Below are 19410 nucleotides of genomic sequence, written 5' to 3' on the forward strand. Positions count from 1 at the left end.
GGACTTCGAGTAGGAAGAGGAAAACAGCAAGAGGAGTTGGAAGAAGGAGAAAAATGATTTATATAAAAGCTAAAGGCATAGAGTAAGAAGTTAAGGTAATTATTAAGTAAGGATAATTATAAGATGTTCTTTGTACACTTTGTTTAATGAGTTGTATTGAAATGTGTAAAGCTAAAAATAAAAGTGATTGTATTGCAACATTAATTTTGATGAAAAATATGTAATGTGGCTTTGTAGTTAAAATTAAATATTTAAGTAAAGAAAGAAGGTGAGAAAGAAGACAAATGGAGAAAAATCAACATTGAGTCATGGTAACAGTTGGTGGTTACAGGCACTGCCTGGGTGTGGACCAAGAGATAACAACAGCTCCAAGTGACTGCTGTCTGAAGGCCAGAGACAGTGACAGTTGGTAAAAAGAAGAAGTCTGACTGGAGAAGAGGAGGCAGCCTAACTCACAGAAATCCTTCAAAAACCACAGCAAAAAGACAAAGAAGAAGACTTTTGGCAGTTTGTAGCAGTGAGGAAAACACAAGAGGCAGAAATGGAGGTAGCACAGATAAGGATGTTGAGGTTCTCTTTAAGAGTGACTAGGATGGACAGGATTAGGAATGAGCCCATCAGAGGGACAGCTCAGGTCAGCTGTTTTGGGGACAAGGTCAGAGAGGCCAGATTGAGATGGTTTGGACATGTGCAGAGGAGGGATAGTGGTTATATTGGTAGAAGGATGTTGGAGATGGAGCTGCCAGGCAAGAGGTCACGAGGAAGGCCAAAGAGGAGATATATGGATGTGCTAAAAGAGGACATGGAGTTAACAGGGGTGAGAGTAGAGGATGCTGAGGACAGAGTTAGGTGGAAACAGATGATTCGCTGTGGCGACCCCTAATGGGAACAGCCGAAAAAAAGAAGAAGATTTTTTTTTTTAAGGCTCTTAATGGTTTGGCACCACCTTACCTCGCTAAGTTGGTGAGGTGGCACGAACCAACTAAAATTACTCAGATCCTCAAGCCAGTTTTTGTTAGAGGTGCCCAGGGCGAGATACAAACACTGGGGTGACCATGCTTTTATTGTTGCAGCTCCTAAATTGTGGAATGTTTACCTTTTAATGTTAGATCATTTACAGACTTGACAACTTTAAAATCATTGGTTAAAACATATTTATTCACTTTGGCTTTTAATACATAGTGCTGTCTGATGCTTCCTCCTTCTATCTGTTGATTCTGTGTACTTGGTGTTTTTAATGTTCCTATGTTGTTTTATTTCTCTATTGATATTTTTTATTCTGGATTTACATTGCTGTGTAAAGTACTTTGGTTGACCAGACGTTGTTTTTAAAGTGCTATACAAATAAATTTTGATTGATTGACTGTGGGTAAGATTAGCTATGCTGTTTTGCACAAGCAATAGGTCTGTATTATTTAGTCCTGTTTGCTTATGTTTGTGATAGCTAATCCCAACTGGTTAGCTACAGGCAAGTAGCTTCTGTCCCTGGGTGTGTCTGGTTAAATTACTTGCCTATGGACATTCAGTTTACTTTCTAGTTTGCCATGGTATACTGGTGTTGTGATGTTAGTTGTTAACTGCCATGACCGGTGTGTGACTGTCTTTAAAATGCTTATTTTGACCACCCAACATTCAAAAATAGGGCTGCAATTATTTTCATTATCAATTAAACTATTGTTTACTTGATTCCTTGGCGGTCTAATCAAAGGTCTTGTTTTGTCCAACCAGTTCAAAACCCCTGTTTTTTTTTTTTTTCTAAAAACATTTTTAAAAAGCAACTAATTCTCACACCAAAGAAGCTGGATCTAAACAATGTGACATTTATTCTTACAAAAGTAATGTATTGATTAATCTGTTTTCAAAATAGTTTGTTATCCAGTGGGCAATGGATAAATCTTTGCAGTATCATTACAAAACCCAAAGATAAGTTTACTATGATTTATAACAAAGAAAAGCAGTAAGCCACCACAGCTGCAAAGCTGTAACGTTTCGCTTTTCTGCTTTAAAAATGCACTAAACGATTACGCGATTATCATTTCTGTCTTTCAGCTGGTATTCTTTCAACCACATTAGGGTCACTGGAAGGCCACACTACTCTGGATTTAGTGTAGTATTAGGACTAACGCTAGCGTCGGTGATGACCTACAATTGACAAAATAACTCCTCTGTGTCAAGGGTTATGACCTATATAGGAACCAAGATTTCTCAAGAAAGCACCCGACTAACTTTATAACACTAAAAACAGCTGCAGGAGATACGTAACTTACCTAGCTACCTGTCACAACATTTCAATTAAACGTTAAGTAATTTTCATTCATAGCTGATTTTTCCATGGTACTTGATAATTACTGAATTCCGTTACAACAATGGCTAACGTTAGCTCTACTTGGGTTATTTGCCACAATACAGCTGTTTTTTTTTTTAACAATATGAGGCTCTGGATACGACGTTTAGCAGTTAAACTAACGTTAGCAAGCAAGCTAGAAGCAGATGCTACTGCTTGCTGCTGTTTTTGGGGCCCCGAGCAGACGCTAGCTTGTGCGACCGATTAACCTCACGCGTTCCGACACACACACACAGACAGTTACTGACCCTGGTACGAAGCGTGACAGCCCATGCGAAGAAGCAGATCAGATGTCTCCTTACCGTTGTCGTTAGACTTGCAGCCTCGCTCCTTTCGCTGGCCGCTCTGTCTTTAGCTGTTTTTCCTGGTATTCTACACCATATGTAGACGGTCGTTTACCGTACCCGAACAGAAGCATTCCAAACTGGCCACGTGACTCCAATCTGACCAAGGAGCACAAAGAATGTTGTTTGATCCCGCCCCTTTTGCTATCAATCAACAGCCTCCCTTCCTCCGCTTGTTCACCCCTCCCCTTGTTCGATGGGCCTGTCAAGTGGAGTCCGCTGTCCTCGTCTCCATGACAACAGAAGAGCTTTAACCCTTGCACTGCGCTATGTTTAAAGTTAATGGTTTTAAAACGCAGCTCAGGGACCCCACAAAGAAAATGGATTTATAAAGTTACAGGAGGTCAAAAACAAATTTTAACATCAGTGGAATATAATTAAGTACATTTATACAATACACATCTAATATACAATAAAATTAAAATTATTTTGGTATTTCTTTCTGTAATAAAAACTTTCAGCCACATTTTACTGTCTTTAAAATGCCATCATGTAGACAACTCTTTTTTAAAATTCTAATTTTGCTAGATTTTGTTTTAAATATATTGCATTTTGTATGTATGCATTGATTTATTTTGGTTTTTTATGTATTTTCCACTTTTGCAAACAAAGTCATTGCTGGATTGTTTTCCATCTCAAAACATAATGATTTTCCATATCTGACTCAAATTCTTATAATCTATGCACTGATCCTCAGATTTCTTTCTCATCACATAGAAGAGATGTCCCGCTTGTTTTATTGTCTAGTTTTGTTGAAAATCATTTTCGAAAGCTGTTTTGTGTGTGTGTGTGTGTGTCTTGCACTAGTCAGTGTTTTAAAGACTGTGCAATGTAACATTGTTCAAGCCTTGAATCTGTAACATGTATCCAAATGGAAATGACCATGCATGGTAATAAAATAGACGGCAATGAATTGCTAATGTTTCAGTGAGTTGCTATTGTGTTGCCTACAATATAAGGAGGGAGTACATTCATCCGCCTGCAAATACTGAATAATTTATCAGAATATGACTTATTTGGTTGGCCCCTGAGTTAATTATCTAGCCTTTCATAGCTCCCTTGACAGCTCGCTTGCAGCATCAGCATGAACACGGTATCATTCCAGTAACTTCATTAATCCCCAGAGACATGTTATGGGCTCATAGCTAGTATGTGATATTAATGTTACAGCAGAAGAAACAATGAACTCAAACACAGCTCTGCTGGACCACAACATTCCTCCAGCATGATGCTTGCATGGACCAGATGTAATGGTGTGTAGATAATACACAAGAATCTTAATGGAACATTTATGCGGGCTCTCGTTCAGCTTGGTTGATCCTCCGTGTCCCTGTTTCCACAGAGCTGCTCATTGCTTTTAAACAAGATAAAGTGTAAACCTGAAAGAAATTCACTGTGACTGTGAGCCAAATGTTCTGTGGTTAGCCCTCTAACTATTTATCATTTTAAACCAAAATCACAAAAGAAGAAATATGGTTAATCAAATTAATTTGGTTCTGCTTTTGCATACATTTCTAAATGCCTCTTCATTTCTGAATGTTTTTTACTAAATGAAGCCTCTCAGCCTCTCTGGTCATGTGGTAATTGCCAACTAACTCCCAGGGTCAAAACAAAACATGGAGAGGCAGCATTAGTTCCAATATTGTATTTGAAACATGTGCAACAAACTTACATAAGATTTGGCTCAATTCCAGCAAGTTTAAAAACACTCAGACAATTGTCCAGTCAGTACATTTGAGTCTTTTATTTAAGTCTTTTTTAAATTAAGGATCCGGGTGGATATTTAAATAATCACGTCTGTGGTTATACACAATAGCACAGGCCTCCGCTGGTGAAAAGGACCAGTACTGTAGTGCAGTTTAGAAATGTCCAACTGGAGTTAGGCAACAGTCATAAAATCTGGTTTAGAATTTAGACTAACATGTTATCATGACTTCATTTAGGACTAAAGGCAGGTATAGAGTCAAAAGGGTCCACAGAGGTTCAGCCTTTATAAAAGTAACATTGTCTAGCTGTCAGGTTACCTCTTCATCTAAGAGTTAACTGGACTACTGGCACGAGCCCCTTAGTGTATGACTTAAAGCAATGTTTTATCTTTTGGTCACACATACTGCACTTCAAATTCAGTGTAATAATTCATTACTGAAGTCTCTGACCCCATTGTTCCAGCCCTGAGGGGGCATGGTTCACTTTAACTGTGAGTCACACAACACAAGCAGACATCATAGCACTGATTAAGCCTTTTTAACGGTGAATATTTTGCTGTTTATCATTTTATTCATTCAGGAAATGCTCTCATTAACATTCTCCTGTTTTGAAATTACCCCAGGACCTGAAGTGGACGTCCAACATCAGGACCATCACCAAGAAGGCACAGCAGAGGATCTACTTCCTGCTCCAGCTCAGGAAGTTGGACCTGCCCCAGGAGCTGTTGATACAGTTCTACAGAGGAATCATCGAGTCTGTTCTCTGCACCTCCATCACTGTCTGGTTTGGCTCAGCAACCAAACAGGACAGGAACAGACTTCAGCGGACAGTCAGGACTGCAGAAAAGGTCATTGGTGCAAGCCTGCCCTCTATGGAGGACCTGTACACCTCACGGGTCAAAAGGAGGGCGGAGAGGATCACTACAGACCCCTCACACCCGGGACACAATCTGTTTGAACTCCTCCCCTCTGGACGGCGTTACAGGCCACTGTGCGCCAAGACAACCAGGCGCAGGGACAGTTTCTTCCCCAGTTTCCCAGTTTCTTCACTCTGATGAACAGTTGACCCACGACAGTATGACTGGACAATAGCCCTCAGTGCAATATCTGTAAATATACATTGTATAGATTATACAGATTCGTACACATCTCAATTTTTAAGTACTCTATTTTTATTCCTATTTACCTCATTTCAATGAGCATTCCTCTGTCTGTCTGCATTGCTTACTGCCTGTTAATACTGCTTATTTTGTTATATTACACAGCCTTATGGTGGTTTACTGTTTACTTGCCCCTTGCATGAGGATATGTACATACGCATTGAGAGCCGATGTACCAGACACCTGGCCAATTAAGCAGATTCTGATTCTGATTCTGATTCTCCTGATGCTTACCCTTATTTACCTTGACAGTACACCCAAGAATTAATTTGCAGGTGATAAAAACATCTTTCTAAAGGGTACAAAATTGAACTTTGAGAGAAGAAGTCTACACTGCAGAAAGCATTAAGTTTATACTCAATTGTTGCAGTTTAGTGCTAAATTATGTCTCAATTTAAAGGATATTATTCTAGGTATTGTTATGCTATTGCATTTGTCATCCAAAAGGGGGCGCCATCATAAAACCTGTCTGAAAAGGACTTTCTCATTTCACACACACATTCACTCATTCAGGCACATAATTATTTAGACAAATAAGCCGTTGGAGAATATATGTTTGTGTGAGCATGATACACACAGTTTCAAGACTGAGATTTACAGAATTAAAATTTCAAGCATGCATTTGAAAAATAAGTGGTGTTATCAAGTGGTGTTAGTTCTACATTAAGCCTAGTCTGAAGTCAAAAATGGCTTGTGAGAATTGTTCGTCAGTTGTCATTATTCAGGCTAGTGAAAGGTATTTAAAATAGAATCCTGGAACAGGGTTAATTGTTCCCCTGAAACAATGAAAATTCCTGAAGTCAAAGGCTGCATGCAGTTGCTTCCTTTGTGGTCAATGGTGCTGTTTGCTTTTATTATTTTCTTCAAAGAAAGTTTAAACCACCACCTTGCCTTTTTGAACTGCTTTTTTTCTGCTTGGGAATGACGATCGAGTGGCTTCCAGGATCAAAGTTTGCTTATTAGTTCAGGAATTTCTCAATTTTCTCCTCATTGTTGTGTAGCAATCCGATTTGTCTCCATGTTTGTACAGCAGGGATTGTGAGGAAGGATATTTAGTCTGATTCAGTCCAAACAGACATCCCCTCCCTGCTGCATAAGACAGACCTTACAAAAAAGCCTTGGGAATTACAGACATCCTGTACTCTGACCTCTCCCTCAGACACTTAATCACGGTGCACATGCACCACTGTTACTAATATTTACACTTATTGACAAGTACTGCTAAGCAATCAAAGGAAATGCCAAGCCTCTATGGAGCAAGCAAACAGAGGGTGACTATCCCTGCTTTCCCTGAATGAGAGTTTAACTAAGAAGTGACCATTTAACTTTTTCCAGTTGAAGTTCTTGATGTGTTGAAATGAATTTGTCATGGTATCAAATGTTTACGCCTTCCTTTGCACCATCTCCTGTTTTGTTCATGCACACCTTTAGTCAAGCAGTTGCTTGATGGTCTCATTGTATTTAAAAACGACCATGTGGCTCTTTAAAGAACCATTAGTGGAAATCCTTAGTGCTGGTAGCTGAATTAGAGCAGTTTAAAGTTTCTCCGCCTTCTTGGCAGAATCTGAATGGGTGAATACACTGAACACGGTCATTACTTCAATTCCCTCACACCCGATCAAAATAAGATTTTTGCCATCATCATTACAAAACGCTGGGTAGCGTGCAGTGATGTGTGTGGAAGAACAACGGCCCAGTGTTTTTAAGGTTGTTTCACTGTCATTGCCTGTGCTTTGCTTTTGGCTTTGTCCCATCATTTTTCTTTCAGCTATCAGCAATTTACACTTGCGATGAAGACCATATCTGTTCCCACAGACACAATGACTAATACTGACAAAGAGCTACATTAACAGAAATAAGTTTAAAAAACTGAATGTGATCAGTGGTGAGCTCTTTACGTCTATTGATCATTAGTGTTGTCTACAACAATAGTAACATCCCAAGTTGTAATAGCAGTGATTTCTTCCTGCTGCTTTCCCATCCCACAGCACATTGGGTTGCCACTTGGTATGAAATGGGCTGTACAAATCATTTTGCCTGCCTAGGTTTTGACAATGACAACAAATCCTGTAATGCAAAATGGAATGCAACCTTTCATTGCTCCTCTTCTTTTGGATGGGTAATTAAATGTTAACATATAATCCTTAAGCCATTATCTTGACAAGGTCTCAATAATGAACTCACTGGCCCCGCAGAACCAGCTCGGGCTATGTCATGTAAGGCTTGCTATTTATTGTCTATATTAGATCAAACAAGAATCATTTCAAGCAGTAATATTAAATGAATATTGAAGTAAAATTTGTGCTAGGGTTTCTCTTTGCTTGGCTGATTTCTATACTTCTATTGAGGATTAGTGTTGCTTGTCGAGTCACAAGTAATAGTTCTTCACTGCTGCTCCCCCACTTATAGTCCTTCATTTCCACTCACAACTTCATTCCTGTAGTGCAAAAATGTATTTACCCAGTCACTGTCAGCTTTGCTTTTTCGTCACGGGTTAGTATCTAAGATGATAATATGTATCTCAGGTCTTTTCCAATGTGCAGGTTGGTGTCAGTCTGTGACATTGTCAAGAAATGACTGGATGAGTGGGGGTGCTGGAAATGATGTGAGTCACAAGCAAATACTTTTTTAAAATATGGGATGTCTACGTAGATGGGAAAACCCTGTGGAAACAAAACAAGTTTTATTTTAAGTTGATCATGCATTTTAGTTTGCATAAATCAAATATAGCAGAAATCATCTGATTGTTGCTGGGTTGCATCAGCCAAGTCAAATATATCAAATTAAGTTAGAGGCTGACAAATTGATTATTATTATTAAAAACAAACAAAGCTTCTTTATTACCCCTCCTCCAGCTGACTCCACACACCACAGACTGAATAACGGTGACTATTCAGCATACCAGTGTGCAATATCAGTCTTACTTTTTATTATTACAACTACATTGTTTATACTGACCTACCTTGTTTATTACCTTTTATTTTTAACACTTAGTGCATTGTTGAATTTCCCCATCGTAAAACTAATAAACGTTCATGTCATTTCTCATCTCATGTGTAAGTTGCAAAGTTTTGAAGGTTCACTAAGGTAACACAACAGGAACTGTGTAAGTGGTGAACCAGAGCAGGCTCCGTGCATCGTGGTTTGAATTACAGTGAAACCTGATCAGAATGCTTGGAAGTATGGTAAATGAGGTTTTTCTTCTAAATCCCACCACCGTTTGTTTATGGTAGAGCTTATAATGGCAGCCTGCTGCAGGTTAGTGAATGTGTGCTGCATGCCTGTCTGCACGCACACATTTTCTATTTCCAGTCAGTCTTTACTGAGGGTTTAAACCACTGAGACTTGTGATCTGTGATGAGGAAGGATGTGAAAAGAAGGTTGGCGGCTTGGTAGTCTGGCAATGATCAGTGACGCAAACAGAAAGAATGAGTCACTTGATGCACTTCTACATCTGAAAGTAATAATCATAATTTAGTTAGTTACTAGTGATTTACTAAAATTCTTCAGAATGGGAAGTCTTCTTCTTCTTCTGGCTGTGACTGGAGGTTGGAAAGCCAACAAAGGTGCATTACTACCACTAGAATTGTAGGTCAGGCACAACCATGACTATTAACACAATACAATGCTTTGGTCGAGTCAGTCACAAGATCATTACAGAACTGTATCATAAATCCCACTGACTTAAACCCAGTCGCAGTGAGCTGAATTAAACTAAACTAGTGAGGTGAACTAAACAAAGTACCTGTTAGTGCACAGTGAGTGGAAGATTACTGCAGGCTGGGCTGGGCCACATGCATAAACACACACCACAAACAGGTCACCCTGCTATTATGTTTGCTGTTAAACTTAAGGTATTGTGCATATGTTGCTCTGCCTTTGTGTCAAATTCCAACTCGCTTTGAGAATTCTGTCAGATGACTTGATCACAGCTGATTTTAAGCAAAGAGGAAGAAGGAGAATAAATGAGAAGTGGTGGCCGAGACGGAAGTTGAGAGAAGTTGATTTGTTGTAAGGTAAACAAAGACAACTGTCTATTCTAAAAATGCAATAAATGATAAGTGTACAAATGTCTATGATGCTTCACTGCTGGTTGCTTCTTATGACAAAATTGTCTACACCACCACTGTCAAGCATGAATGTCCCATTGTGAATAAATGCACCCACAAAAGAGCAAAGGAGAAAGAGGAAAAAAGAAATGGAAGGGCAGCTACAAGAACGAAGAGTCACAAGTACAGACACGAAGAAGTGGGAGATACAAATTATAATGAAGCAGAGACGTGCAAGCAGAAATGTAGCTCGAGAGGGCGAGAGCAAGAGAGCGAGAGAGAGTTCATCTGTGGCTTTGAATAATCACACGCCAGTGACAGAGGTTGAACCGGTGTAGTCCTGAAACTGCCGGCTGCTTCACTGGTCCTACCTCACTTACACGGTTTTAATAATGCAGCATCATCCTGAAAACAACAGCCATCCTCAGGTTTCCCTTCAGTTCACATTTACTCGGCTCTCACCATCTCAGGCTTCTGTTATTACTCTGTCTGTCCCACACTTTGGCCCAGAACAAGATGGCTTCACAATCACTAGCCACAGACGCCTCCAACAGCTCAAAACAGCACATGAACTAAACATCTCAGACTGTCAGAAACCCTATGTCCAACTGTTTTTTAACGGTAAATGGTGAAGCCAAATATTATTTTCCACAACATGGACAATAAGGTTTCTACTTACAAACTAATAAACTAGATGCATAATATAATTTGTATTCCTCAGTGATTTTACCATACTTAGAGTATGGCGTTGAAAACTGGGGAAACACATTCAAAAGCTCACTTCAACCATTGTATATATTACAAAAAAGAGCGATAAGAATTGTGCATAAGATGGGGTATAGGGATCACACCAATGTAGCTTTCATACAGTCTAAATTGTTAAAATTTTTTGATTTAGTGGGATATACGACTGCTGTGTTTATGTATAAAGCCAGGAACAATTTATTACCTGGTGGAATTCAAAAACTATTTAATGAAAGGGAAGGGGGATACAATTTAAGGGGTCAGTTAAATTTAAAAATTCATGCTATACGTACAACCAAAAAAGATTTTGTATTTCTATAAGTGGGGTAAAACTATGGAATAACTTAAGTGTAGACATAAAAAACAGTACTAGAATTGACAAGTTTAAACATAAATATAAAGGTATGTGTCAATCAAGATATATGCAAGAACAGGCTCAATGATTAACTGTTGTGGGTGTGATGTATATTTTGTAACCATTCTTTAGTATATCACTTGTGTGATGTAAGAATGTTAATACTGTTATATTCTTTTTAGTATAATAGGTGAGTGTGTAGAAGTGAATCATTTATTGCTTGCAAACCAATGATGGTAAGATGATGTCATGGGGTAGGACTAGATAAGTCTGACTTCTTCCTACTTCATTCAAGCATGTACTATTGTGTGTAAAAATGTGTGTTGTTATATCAACTGTAACAATTGTTTTATATGCTTGAAAGAATAAATCAAATCAAATCAAATCAAATATTATGATGTTGTCCATACATAGCACATCATCGAAGAGATGACTACACACTTACATGTAGAAATGTGTAAGAATGCTAGAGTTATATCAAATGTTCTCAGTAAAGAAGATCCTTCTGGACAAAAATGTCCAGACTGTCAAAAATGTTTTTATTGAAAGTCCAGATTTGTGCCTTGAGGCAGACGTACTGTTTGCCTCACTGAGTAACTTTTTTACTGGGTTTTATGGTTAATCTGCGAGCCTAAACACATTACAGAACTACATTTTATACATTATCCAGATTATGGCAAGGCAGAGCATATAATCAGAGTGTTTGAAAGCATTTTATTTGCGATATATAGAGGGACAGCGACACACTATTTGCATCGCATACAGTTTGTGAGGATTACACGATCCACCGAGAGGCACAGCAAAGTGCTGCCTCATCGCGCATCTCCTCCATGTATTTGAACGAGACATTCGGAAATTCTGCTATTCTTTATTGAAAAAAAAAAAATTCCTTCAACATCGGATTCGAACGGGAAAAGGGCCTACAACACACACCAGCCAACAAATATTAACATTTTTTATATTTTATGGTTAACTTTTTTTTCTTTTCAAGATTGACAGGGGAGGCTCTGCCTCACCTGCCTCCCCTGACCGCACGTCACTGGTTCACGCCCTTTCCCATCTACAAATTTACATTTTGCTCTGACATCCCATGCCTACTTTATGGGCCATGGAACAGCAGATATTGTCATAAATTATTGTACTGTAAAGATTTTAACTGTACAAAAGCTGGCTCTAAAAGAAGACACCTAGCTCTATTTGGCTCCATTCCCCTCTAAACCTCATTTGGCTTAAAGTGCAGAGATGGTCCAGTGAACTTCAGCAAACACTTTGGCTCCATGCTGATGCTATTCTAGTTTGCGTGGTTTATTGGGAGCAGCTGGAGTGACATTGTTCTAATTGGACATAATGAACAAAGGTTATAATATGCCCATTTCTGGCTCTTTTTATGAATGAATATGTAAAGCTTAACTCCTCAATAGTATTATACCCCTGCCAGTAGTCCTTGTTTGGAAGAAGGGTCAGAATATTAATTTAACATTATATTTTTAGCCGCAAAACCACTGTTTCCTTCCTCTTTTACGTTCCCATCTGAGTGGGCCATGTGGTTTCCCGGCATTCTCACACTGATTTTTACTACTTAGAAAACTTAAATCTTGTTATTGCTCTAATGCTGTACTAACTGGTTTGAACTTTTCTCTATCTTCTCTATTTAAAGAATATGTGTACGTTTTCTTTATCCTAATGGGAGCCGTCTATTTGGTCAAAACCTAGGAGATATTTCAGGTATTTCCTTTCTCACTGGACCTGAACATATACTGTAAAGTGTGAGCAGTAGTGTTGAAGTAAACACATATATTAAACTGACACTAGTGGCTCCACTTTATAGTGGAACCTCTATTTTACAAGAAAGTGAAATGCACTGACCAATAGCTTTGGGTAATATATGTTAAAGGTAACGATGGCACAAGGGTCATGGGAAAGTTTACCACTAAACACTTAGACTGAAGTCTAATATTTCATACTACCCTCCTTTGTTTCTGGCTGTTTAATTACTGTGGGATATTTAGGTTTCCCCCAGCTTCCTGTCCTCTCTATGCATCTTCAGGATGGACTTGGTGGCCTGTGCAACCAAGAGGCCTTTGCAGGCCTAGCAAAGAAAGGAGGAGTGTGTCAGCAATTTAGCTGAGAGCTACAGCCTTGTTTGCCCTCTTACCTGGTGTCTGGCCAGTTGAATATGCAGGGGCACCGGGCCAGTTACAGTGAATCAAGACCTTGTTGGGCCAAGGTGAGTTTGCAAGGATAGATGAGACAGACCAGGGAGAATAAGAATGGGTTGGGATTCTGGCTGCTTCTGAATCAGCCACTTCATTCTGGTTGGTTTTTGGGTTATACACAGTGACCACAGTACCAAAACCCTTAGCAGTGCTTGAAGCCATATATTCTATGGGCTCCTTCATATATTCTGGTTGGTACAGTATTGGCACAGATTAGAGATGAGTCAAAAAATGGCATCTGTTCATTAGAATAATATGACGTATTGTGTTATTATCCCAATTCACAAATTGCTTGCTTACATTTTGGCTTAAATGAACACCTATCTGCATTTCTGTTCCACATACTGTACTGTATTTCTAGATCAGACTTGCAGCTGAGGTTGCAACATACACAAGAACAAAGAATTAAGCCTTTTCCTTAGCTTTTTATACAATACAATGCATACACATAGTGAACCTTGAACCTATATTAGGCTGAGAATTCTGCTATTTTTGTATGTTTTTTAGAATTTAAATACATATATTTTGCATTTTTAATGATACATTGATTACTGAAAATTTTACTTAATTATTGTCATCATTTTTGCTTGATTGATTTGATTCATTATTATTCTGTATGTATGTTTGTATTTTTATCTAGTCCATTGTCTGTGTCATATGTATAATAAAGAAGAATGCACCACAAACAGTCACAAATAAGATTTATATCAGTTTATTGAGGCATTTCATGATAAGTAAAAAAAAAAATGATGCAACATTTCCTAAATGTTGCTATTGAGAAATCTTTTGTGTTCTTCAAGAGAGTAATTGCTTTGCACGTAACAAAGACTTTGAGCTGATATCACAGTCTCAGCTAGTGAACAAATTATCTTAAGAGTCTGTCCCACCAGCATCTTCTTCATTTTTCTATGAAAGATGACACATACTAAGAAAAAAGATAAAGTTTGCAAAACCTCATCTAAATCTGAAAGTATCATCCTTCATCTTTCTATGAAGGATGACACATACTAAGAAAAAGATAAAGTTTGCAAGACCTCATATAAATTTGAAAGTACTTTTCTAATTAACATTTACATTTTAACGTATATGACAAGTTGACACTCCCTCATTTAACATTTCCATCTTTACTTTAAGTAAAAAGATGACAGTGTGAAAGAACTGAATGACAAAGCACCAGTGAAAAGACACCCATCTCCTGTGGTATAGACAAAAACAAATATTCAAATGATATGATTGAAACTTGTCCTAGATAAAGGTCACACAATGGCTGTAGGCTTTTTGCCACACATAGTCTTTTGCTAGTTACTGTGCTTTATCTTTCAATTTCACAACCTTGCAGGCAAGGGGTGAAGTGAAATGACTGAGATTGAGAAAGCCTTAGTGATGATCATTGACATGCCATGTCACTCAAAGGCCAGCACCTACTGTAACATACTGCATCACTCTGTGGTCTGGGTGAATGTTGGCATTAATTATTTATCCTGATCTGATGTGTGAATATTAATTTTACCATACCTCATATGTCAGTTAAGCTGCATCCTGCCTCACGGGACATTTGTGCTGCTGTGTAAATGATCAGTTAAGGATGAGGTATTATTAGCCATTATGTAGATAGTAGGTATTATTTACTTTGGCATTTATTGTCATGTGATGTTTTATTTATAATTTAAGTAAAATAATAAAAAAAAATCCACAACTCTGCTTAAGTCTTACTAAATAACCAAAAATTGTTGGGCAATTAAAAAATAAAGAAAAGACTGTTGCCATGTAGTTTAGAGATCTGTACTAGTTTATGAAATATTAACTAACAGTGTCTTTTAAAATGAAATGTCAAACCTTGTGCTTATGATTTTTTCTTTTGTTCATGTCAGTAAAATGCTTAATGTTTTTCTGGACATTTGAATTCCACCTCAGTTATGTAACATACTTTGTGTTAATCCTGTAAGTGGAATAATACCAACATGAAAACAAACAGGCAAAGCAGATTACAGCTCTCCCACTCTTTCTCTCCACAAATCTGTGTCCAGCAGCAGAATAACTCTACTGGCACTTTGCTCAGAGAAACACTCGACTCAACTGTGCTATGCAGAGACACAAAGTATACATTCAAACTATTCACCTTTTTCCAAAAGGTGATGCAGGCAAGACAGGTGAGCAGTGAGGAGAAAAGCTAGCAGGCGGGTAGTAGTGAACAAAACTCAGGCTGGTTTTGATGCAGACATGGAAAATTGGATGGACCCTCATGGAATGAGGAAGTCAGAGGTAGAACCCTGCAGGGTTGTTGACCTTGGAGATGAGGAAGGGGCTGTCACCTTTTGCAACTCCACCCTCAGTGAAGGTCTTGGAAAGCACCAAAGAGCCAGAATGTGGACGTGGTTGGCATTTTTCAGGTAGCAGGCAGATGAGTGAAGAAATGCAGACTGACTCATTCAGGTCTGGCAACAGCAGGGCGTGAAGGCTTGGCAGGGACAATGACCACCTTCCCCTGGTCAGAGGAGAGAGGGGGTTGGTACCCGCAAGTGCACTGACAGTCATGGATGAAAAGTTTGTAGAAACTGGCAAAGCAAAGGAAACATTGCAGCTCTTTATGGGATTCTGGAGCAGGCCAGTCAACCACAGCTTTCACACTGGGGAAGGCCATTGTGATGCCACCAGCACAGACTACCGGCCCCAGGACAGACATGGTGAATGCATGGAACTCACATTTCATTTAACAGCTAGTTCTCCAGGAGCTCTTGGCAAATGGTCTGAACATGCTGCTCCTGCTCCTCACTGCTTTTGTCTAGGTAGACAAAGACATACTGTATGTGTTAAGCATGTCCCGTTACACGTTATTAACAAGGTTCTGGAAAGGGCATTGGTGAGCTCTGATGGTATAATCAGTTATTCATAATAGCTGCTAATGGTGTCAAAAGTGGCAGAGGTAGTGGAAGAGGCAGGCAAGGTTCAGAGAAAGAATCCATAGGAAGGGCAGAGGTAGTGGAAGAGGTTTTGATTAGTTAAACACCACCTGACCAAGGTTCAGAGAAAGAATCCATAGGAACAGGACTGAAAGGTGAAGAGACTGCAAGAAAAGGGGGGACTGGGACTACGGATGAAGTTGCTGGATCTGCTCCTTGATTGTTCTCATGATGTCTGATGAAAACCTCCTGCAGATTAGACCACTGAACTCAATTGCACAACTCAGAGATGTTGAGTAAATGTTAAAACAAGTCAACTTCATTTCAAGGATAATGCAAGCAAAGCAGGAAAGGAGGAAATGGGAAGGGGAAAATCAGCAGACAGATAGTGGTCAGCAACGGATAGGTAATACCAGGCAAACTGGGAAGAAGGGAGAAGTCCAAAAACATCCAGGGGATCAAAACAAGCAGGATGCAAAAATGGAAAAAAGGGTGGAAAGGTGTGATTAACAATCTGGCAGAGGGTAAGTGTGGGGAATCACCTGACTGAGAAGGCAGGAAGGAATATGGTACCTGCAGGGCAGGGGGGTGTGACAGGATCTGAATGACAGGATAGGTAATGGAGAAGGCAGACAAGGAATGAATAAAAGCAGTAAAATAAGTTGTAACCTGCATAAGCCTCAAGGTGGCTTGGTAAGGCTTCTTGGAAGAGGGCCGCAGTTCTAAGCAACCGAGATCATTCAGTTTTTTCATGCCACAGTTTTAGAAGGTCAAAACAGAGGTTCAGTTGTATGGAGCTTGTGGGAAGAGTAGAGAATTAAATCATAGAGAGCTTTAGAGAGCTCTTTCCTTATTATTTGTGGTGTAATAGCAGTAAAAGTGCCAGCTAAAACCAGGGGCAGAGGTCAGAGGGCAAAAGGTTATTAGTAACTATTGGTAAAGAAGCTTGTCTAATGTAATCAAACACACATCATCTTACACAGCTTATTATTGCTAAATACTGTACATGTTGCAGAGAAGAAGCGTTTTTCATGCTGTGAATCAGAGTTTTTCTTTCATGCTGTCCCTGGCTGTTACATCATTGTTACCCTTAGCGACAGGCTCTACAAATGGCTGGGCCTCCAATTTGCTCCAAACTGAAATTTTTCAGAACTTATTTAATGGATTGCCACAACATTTGGAGAAACATTTATGGTTCCCAGAGGACATATTCATTGATTTTGGTGATCCTCTGACTTTTCTCTAGTGCACCATATTTTTGACCTGACCATGAATCACAGCAACCCCATTTCTTCAGGGATCTTTACATCATGTAATCCAGTGGACAGTTGGTACTGCTTTTTTTGTGCTGTTTGTTAAATAAAAGGAGGGATCTTGGAGTCAGGTGGTGTTTAACTAATCATGCTGCATTTCTGAGCTAAGAGGGTGACGCACATTTGGTTCAGTTGTCAAGGCCTGAAACTAATTTTGTGACAGACAGAGACAGGCCATATGAGAAATGTGTCATCTGGGAAGTATGACAGCTCTGTGAGGCCCTTTTGAGCTAAATGCATGACAAGTACACAATGACAGTGCAATGCCAAGTATAATAATTAGCAGGTACAGCATTTGGTGACCGAACTACTTTAGTATGTATGCATACTGATATTTTGCTAATAGAATAGTGAGTCATAAAACCTGGATCTGAGTCAACATTGTTGTGCTTTCGGTTCCCTTTCCTTGAAATCAGTGGGTTTTTGGTTAGATGTTTGAAATAAGATTTGTGGTTAACACAAAGACAAAACATTTTCATGTTTTGTCCTGCGGCACAAAATACACCAGTAAATACCCCATGATTTTTAATGCTTTTATATGTCTTAAAAAGGCAGTTGCTAACAAGCGGCTAAATGAGACTATGGACCTTATCTTGCAACAAATGCACGGGGTGTGGCGTGGGTAGCGCTTCTGTGTTTTCCTCATTTCCTACCCACAATTACTGGTATCATGATATGTGCTTCACGCTCTTTTTGCCTTTTTTCCAAGTAGCAGTCTGTCGAATTTGTTCCAGCAGGTGTGTCCAGATGAAAATGGAGTGTGTCCAGGTAAATTTTGGGCACATTGGTAATATGAGGGTGTACAGAATGACTGCACCACTGACTGCACAAAAGCAGATCTGTTTCCTCAGTGGAAAATCTTACTGCTGTCCGACCTGGCAAGTCCACCAGCATGCTAGCAATCTGCCAAATGTTCAAACTCATGTGTCTCTTAAAGGTGATGTGAGGTTACACACTGATTGGATAATTGCATGTTACGCCCAAAACACACCTTAATGAGGACATTGATTGCAGTCCTTTTGCTACTTGCATGGATGCTTGAAATGTTTTTCCTCACCCTCAAATTACCAAAATGAAAATGGACACACCTACACACCACTTGCACCATTATACAATCAGACAATTGATTGTATTTGAGCTTCAAAAATCATAAAAGTTGTGTTCGCTTCTGACAATTATCTTGCTGAACAAAATGTTTCAGTGTCATAAACTGTTGTTTGTCACAGAGCATATTTTCCACAATAATCCAAAAGCCCATTGGATTTTTGACTAGAGAACCAGGAGGATGCTAAATGCCAGCTTGGCCTATAAAATACCATCATAATCATCCCTAAGGCACACTATTAACACTAAACACAATGTTCAACTATCCAAAGTACACTGATAAATTACAAATTCAGCCTAATGATGGTACTTGATGAAAAGTCAGGGGAATACCAAAATAACTGAGATGCATCCTCTGTGGAACATGAATAGCCTATCTGTGCGGACATATTACAATGGTGGGCCAGACAATAAACATATATTGCTATCCTGAGAGCCATGCTGTTAGCACGGTCAAAAACGTGATCCAACTAACCGTGGTGCTCTTTCATTCAGTCCCGTTGTCCCACAGTACATTTGTGTGGATATGCTGTATCCATGGTTTTGTAAGTATGGCTTCCAGGAGTAATGGTTACCCTGAACATCCTGTTCACAGTGTGGGCATGTCTCACTATTTTTACCAGTCAGCATTAGTAGGAATAGTTTGGCATGAGATCCTGTTGGCCAGTTACATTCAACATTTAACCTTGGACTACTAGACACATTAGTGACGAGCCAAAGGAAAACATTCAACACACAAGCCAAGTCCATAACTCTTTACCAGTCCCAGAAAACAAGGTCCACAGGCAGGTCATCGCTCTGTTGCAAGGCTTCTGTGTTCATTACAGCCTCAGTGATGGAAGTTGCACATCTCTGACAAAAGAATTAAAACATAGAAACCTCCAGCTAGCCAGTCTGTAGGATTTAAATGTAGTTCAGTCTTGATTGAACTGTTGAGAAGATGTCTGATGTCTGTGTATCATTCATACATTTGTGCTCTCTAGAAAACAAGAACATTTATCAGTTGTTCAACTATTTATCTCGGGAATAAACATTGTACATAGTTACATAGAGTAGATAAATTTCAGTTTCATTATTTTTAAATGCATACTTTCCCCCTGTCTTTCCATATAAAAATATAAAGTAAAATAAAAGCAGAATTATTTGCCCACATGACATTTTTATTTAGAAAATAT

At 39.1% G+C, this 19410-nt stretch overlaps 1 protein-coding gene across 1 annotated transcript in view; it reads right to left on the minus strand.

The window, feature by feature from the left end:
• Nucleotides 1-2852, minus strand: part of phc2b (polyhomeotic homolog 2b (Drosophila)) — a 34296-nt gene extending 31444 nt beyond the window's left edge. Inside the window, 1 exon segment of the mRNA XM_020612316.1 lies at nucleotides 2647-2852. The gene's annotated coding sequence lies outside the window, so the exon portion shown is untranslated.
• Nucleotides 2853-19410: the final 16558 nt, after the last annotated feature.

Source organism: Monopterus albus, unplaced genomic scaffold, assembly GCF_001952655.1.
Source record: "Monopterus albus unplaced genomic scaffold, M_albus_1.0 scaffold1.1, whole genome shotgun sequence".
Lineage (NCBI taxonomy): Eukaryota > Metazoa > Chordata > Actinopteri > Synbranchiformes > Synbranchidae > Monopterus > Monopterus albus.